Genomic DNA, 6,712 nt, shown 5'->3' with positions numbered 1-6,712 from the left:
AATGTAATCCACAATATAGACAAACTAAAAAAATATAAACTACATGATCATCTCATTAGATGCTGAAAAAGCTTTCAACAAAATGCAACATCCCTTCAAAGTAAAGGTCTTAGAGAGAGCAGGGATACAAGGAACATACCTAAACATAATAAAGACAACATACAAAAAGCCAACAGCCAACATCAAACTAAATGGAAAGAAACTTACAGTGATTCTACTGAAATCAGGAACAAGACAAGTTGCCCACTCTCTATATATCTATTCAATATTTTTTGAGGTCCTAGCTAGAGCAATAAGACAATAAAAGGAGATCAAGGGGATACAAATCAGAAAAACAAAAGAAGAAAAACTCTTACTATTTGCTGATTATATGATAGTTTAAATAAATGACCCTAAAAATTCTACCAAGGAACTTCTACAACTCATAAACACTTTCAGTAATGTAGCAATATACAAGATTAACTCAAAAAATTAGTAGCCCTCTTTTACAAAGAGCATAAATGGGCTGGTAAAGAAATCAGAGAAACATCACCCTTCACAATAGCCACAAATAGCATAAAATATCTCAGAATACTCTAACTAAACAAGTAGAAGACTTATATGACAAGAACTTTAAATCTTTGAGGAAAGAAATTGAAGAAGACACCAAAAAGCGGAAAGATCTCCCATGCTCTTGAGTAGGTAGAATTAACATAGTAAAAATGGCAATCTTACCAAAAGCAATCTACAGATTTAATGCAATGCCCATCAAAATCCCAGCAAAATTCTTCACAGACCTTAAAAGAATGGTAATCAAATTCATATGGAGCAAAAACCTTAGGTTAGCCAATGCAATCCTGTACAATAAAAGAACACAATCCCTGACTTAAAACTCTACAAAGCTACAATACTGAAAACAGCCTGGTATTGGCATAAAAACAGACAGGAGGATCAATAGAACCAAATTCAAGACCAAGATATTAATCCACACACCTATGAGCATCTGATTTTTGACAAAGAAGAAAAAACTATAAAATGGAAAAAAGAAAGCATATTTAACAAATGGTGCTGGCATAACTGAATAGCAACATGTAGAAGAATAAAAATAGATCCACATCTATCACCATGCATAAAACTCAAGTCCAAATGGATCAAAGACCTCAACATAAATCCAGCCACACTAAACCTCATAGAAAAGAAAAATGGGACGTACACTTCAACCCATTGGCATAGGAGACCACTTCTTAAATATAATCTCAGTAGTACGGACTCTGAGAGAAACAATTAATAAATGGAACCTCCTGAAACCGAAAATCTTCTGCAAAGCAAAGGACACAGTCAACAAGGCAAAATGGCAGCCTACAGAATGGGAAAAGATCTTTACAAACTTCATATCAGACAGAGGTCTGATCTCCAACATACACAAAGAACTCAAGAAATTGGTCATCAAAAGAACAAATAATCCAATGAAAAATGGAGTACAGACCTAAACAGAGAACTCTCAACAGAGAAATCTATAATGGATGAAAGACACTTAAAGAAATGCTCAATATCCTTAGTCATCAGAGAAATGCAAATCAAAACAACTCTGAGATTCCATCTTACACCTGTAAGTATGGCCAAGATCAAAAACACTGATGACAACTTATGCTGGAGAGGTTGTGGAGTAAAGGGAACACTCTTGCATTGCTAGTGGGAATGCAAGCTGGTACAGTCCCTTTAGATATTAGTGTGGAGATTTCTCAGAAAATTAGGAAACAACCTTCCTCAAGACCCAGCAATACTACTTTTGGGTATATACCCAATGGATGTTCAATTGTACTACAAGGATATATGCCCAACTATGTTCATAGCAGCATTGTTTGTTATATCTGGAAACTGGAAACAACCTAAATGCCCCTTGACTGAAGAATGGGTAATAAAAATGTGGTACATTTACATAATGGAGTACTATACAGCAGAAAAGAAATTTGCCCGCAAATGGATGGATCTAAAAAACATCATATTGAGTGAGGTAACCCAGACCCAGAAAGACAATTATCATATGTACTCACTCATAAGTGGTTTTTAGACATAAAGCAAAGCAAAGAAGCCTTCAATTCACAATCCCAGAGAACCTAGACAACAATGAGGATCCTAAGAGAGACATACATAGATCTAATCTACATAGGAAGTAGAAAAAGACAAGATCTCATGAGTAAACTGGGAACATGGGGCCCATGGGAAAGGGTTGAAGGTGAAGGGAGGGAAGAGGAAGGGAGGGGAGCAGAGAAAAATGTATAGCTCAGTAAAATAAATAAAAAAGAATACCAAGGAGAATAACCTTGCTTAGGTGTGAAATGAGGGTAGATGAACTTTTTCCTTTTAATTTGAACCTAGTATTCATTGTTTTGACTTGTTTAAAATATCACTTAAATGTGTAAACCTTTCATTTCTCATTGAGCCAAAGCTTCTTGTTTTTGTAGATGGAAATTATAGCTGTGGGCCATGCAATTGCTTATCCAAGATTACAGTTGGATGGAGGGGAAGACCCAGGATCCAAGTAATTTAGCAGATTTGTGAGAAGTATGGAAAACTGAGGGAATGAGGGATTAAGACCAAATGTAAACAGAGTTATTCAGTTCTTCCACCAAGGATCCAGTCTAGTCAGTTAACAGCCCCTGAATCTGTGCTGAGTTAGCTATGTGTTTGCATGTATCAATGGACTTGGAAAGTATGTGCCCACTGGGACAGTACATCAGCTCTGTGACACTGTTCCTGGAGAGATATGAGCAAATGACTTCCCACAGATAAGGAACCAATAGCAGATCAAAGTACAGATACTCTCAAAGTCCATCTCACTCAATGAGTTTTATTGGGGTTGCTTGCAGGAGTATGTATGAGGGATTACATATAACAGCTGAAATGAAATTGAAGACAGTTGCATCATCAAAAGCCGATGGTAGCATGGGTGCTGAGAGCTGAAAACCTGGAGTGCACTACACTACTTTCAGGGAGCTCTACAGGTTGGACAGTGTCTCTTTCAGGCAGTTCAGTTGGTCTGAGCCTTTTGCAGGCAGCTTGCCTGGTCTCTGTCACCTCCAGGTGACTCAGCTTGCCTGTGCTGCTTTAAAGCAGCTTGTCTAAGAATCTTCTAGGTAGCTCAGCTCTTTGGAGAGCGTTTTTCAACATTTCTTACTGTTGGAGACACTTATGAATAGGACAAGCATAGGAAGTCTGCTAGGCTTCAGAATCTTTTTCAAGTTTCCGAGCTGTTTATTTGCTGAGTTTAGGTAGTGTTCCTTAGGACAGAGCCTCTCATCTCCCTTCAGAACACCCTGCACATTAAGGAGCTTCTTCGAAGCAGGAAGGAATACTTTACTTCCCTTTCAAGAGTTCTGTTCCTTAAAGAGCTTCCTTTCAAGACCAGATATTTTATGTCACAGAAATTACTACTGGGAATCAGGATGTCACACACTCTGGGAAGGGGCTGGAGAAATTACTCATTGCTCATGCAGAAGACCCATGTTTGGTGACCAGTACTCACACGGTGGCTTACATTCAACTGTAACTATGGTTTCAGATCTGACATACCTTTTTGGTCTCCACAGGCATGAATGAAGTATGCATACATACCTGCAGACAAAACACAAGTGTAAGAAAAAACAATAACTCAAAAGCAAACAAGCAATATTTCCCCAAGGGAAGATACCCAGGCTAGTTCGAAGATACCTGGGCTAGCTCAAGATAGAAGCTGGTTTAGATGGTGCTTCCAGCTACCCCAGCACTCTCACGCTGTAATCTAGAAGAAATGGTCACTGTTATGTCATCAAGTTTGGAGGTGGTGTGTTAAACAAGAGAAGAAAAGACCTAATAAAAGAGATTACAAACATGAAATATTTCCATGACCAAAACCTAAAGAGTGGCACTGATTTGGAGACAAGGTGCTTGGTACAAGCTTGAAAATCAGAAAGGGAAGTGCTGGATAAAGTTGCCCAGACATTGGAGTAAAAATTAGTGGAAAGTGCTCTGGCAAGTAGAAAACTAGAATCAGTCTCATGTAGCATGTGCTAGCAAAATGGCTGCAGTCCCTTGGAAGATAGGGTGTTTCCAGTAAACCAACGAGATTGATAGGCAAAGTGTTCAAAGTATCTGAGAAGGGAGATAAAGGATCAATGATAACTTCTCAGTTTGAAGTAGTATTTATAGGTCTTTGGAAGACCTTGAAAAGTTTGAGATTTTTGTTAAGACCTTGAGATTTTTGTAAAGTTATAAAGTATAACAGAATTTAAAATAATAAGTAAATAAATAATGTTTAAGTATTTTAAAGAATGATGAACAGTGGCTATGTACTATGAACTAGAATTTTTATTGTTGGATAAAATACCATGACCAAAGACAACTTAGGGAGAACGGTTTATTTTATTTTTTACTTCCAGTTAATAGTTTATCACTGGAGGGAGTCAGGGCAGGAACTCAAGGCAGAAACCTTGAGGCAGAAACTGAAGCAAAAGCCATGAAGGAACGCGGCTTACAGTCCTGCTTCTCATGGCTTGCTCAGTCTGCTTTCTTTTTTTTTTTTATGAAGAAAAGTACATTTTTAAAATTTTTTTTCTTTCCCACATCAAACAGCTCTTGCCTTGAAATAGAAACTCTGGATTTTTCCTTTTAACAACATGCTTGGATTTAAAGTACAAAGCTATTGTCCAACTCTAAAACCAGCTCTATATATCTATAAGTATAAATACATATATATTTCTTATAGCACCCAGGACCGCCTGCCCAGGGATGGTACCACCCAACCACACAGAGTTGGTCTATCCCACATCAATCATCAATCAAAAAAAAAAAACCAAACTACCATAGTCTTGCCCACTGGCCAGTATGATGAGGGCATTTTCTCTATTGAAGTTCTCTCTTCTGAAATGACTCTGACTTAGGTCTAGTTGACATAGTGCTAGCCTGCACACCCAAAACAGAGACAAGCTTGCCAGGAAACGAATTATAAAGACACAGAAGATGAACTCAAAAGAAAATCCATGAATTTTTTAAAAAATGTTATAGCAGCAAATTAGTTGTTGGGCATAAAGTGGACAGAGAGAGCTCACATTTTGAAAAAGAGGAGGGAAGAGTTCTGAGAACTCAGCCCAGTTTCAAGTGTTCTCATTTCTTGTGGAAACATGAGCAGAGTCTCATTGGTAGCTGGATGAGTATGGGGGATCCAAGAAACAAAGAACAACGGACAAAGAACCTACTCCTGAAAGCACAACTGTATTCTAATTATTTACTGTTCTCCTTGGAGGGGCTTCTGGGGTACAACACAGCTGGATTTCAGAATTGCTGTGACAGAGCAGTTGTCGCCTGCTCTTGTGTTTTTTCTCTTTGTGTGAGAGTTTGTCATTTGTGCCTCTTTCACTACTGAATGTTACATATGTGAAGAACTGACATTTTTACGTTTGGAAGTTTGTACAATATGAGGAGGTACTAAGACACCCCCATCCAATGAATAGCATTCCTGTTTAAACAAGTTAAAAACTGTAAGATACTCATTGGTCAGACCTGGCCCACCTTGTATTGAGTCTTGAGGTAGCCAAAGGAGACCAGTACATTTTGGATCAGAAGAAGTCAATGTAATTGAATCCAGAATGGACTGGTAGACAAAAATAAAAATGTCATAATATTTTATGCATTTCCTATGAAGAAGGGGGGTTTATTTATAAATCTTTAAAAAGCAGCCCTATGCTTAGGAATATGTAGCACAAATTCTAACAATTTGTGTCTTAACAATTAAAGCCCAGAGTCAGATATTGGAGAAAATGCAGTGAGATCAGTGAGACGAAGGAGCTTCCCAGCCAAAAAGAGACTGAGTTATTGTTTTTTCCCACTTTATCATTTCCTCCTTCTTCCCATCCATATCACTTCCTGTCTGTCTGTATAGACATCCAGACCTCTATGGTTAGCTAATGGCTAGCTCTGCCCTCTGATTTTCAGGCAAGCATTATTTGTATGAAGATATCACCACAGGAATATCAGTTGCCCATTCTGATATTCATGCTGAAATTCCCTTCCCAACAAAAAGGTGCTGAGCAGTAGTTGGGTCTTTAAGATGCAGTCAGGTGATTGATGAGTAGAACTGTACTTCCAGAACTGGGTTCTTATGGGAAAGGATTCTATCACACGTGGACTGGGTTAGTTACAGAACAGATTGGTGTAAGGTGAGGATGTCATGGCCAACAACACTAAGGTGTCCTATATTCCTGGTAACTTTTCTCGACGAGTACAAGTAACTTGGCATTCTACACATGAACTGGCACTTCAGATGTTTGTAGAGCACTGGAGGGGCCAATGTAGAAACACAGTGAGCAATGACAGCACCAGCTGACATTGTGCTGTGGTTGGGAGACACCTCACAAGGACCTTTTCTTATATGGAGAGCTATGGACAGTTAATCACTGGTTGCTAGGAGAGGGGAGAATCAGTCTTTCCTAGGGATGCATCCTGCGATGGGTTATCCAATCCTAGATTATCAACCCTAAACACATACCCATAACAGCAACACTAAATGGACTCAGCATTTATATTTATATATGTAATAAAAAAATGAAAGAAGAAGAAGCCATGAATTTAAGAGGGAATGAGACACATGGTAGAAGTTAGAGTTGAGAGAGAGAGGATGAGTTGAAAATGATGTATGAAACAGAGTATTCATGTATGAAATTCTCAAAAAAAATGAAGTAAATGTAAGAACAAAAAT

The sequence above is a fragment of the Microtus ochrogaster genome, linkage group LG1 (genome assembly GCF_000317375.1).
Source record: "Microtus ochrogaster isolate Prairie Vole_2 linkage group LG1, MicOch1.0, whole genome shotgun sequence".
NCBI lineage: Eukaryota > Metazoa > Chordata > Mammalia > Rodentia > Cricetidae > Microtus > Microtus ochrogaster.
This window is presented reverse-complemented; position numbering follows the sequence as displayed.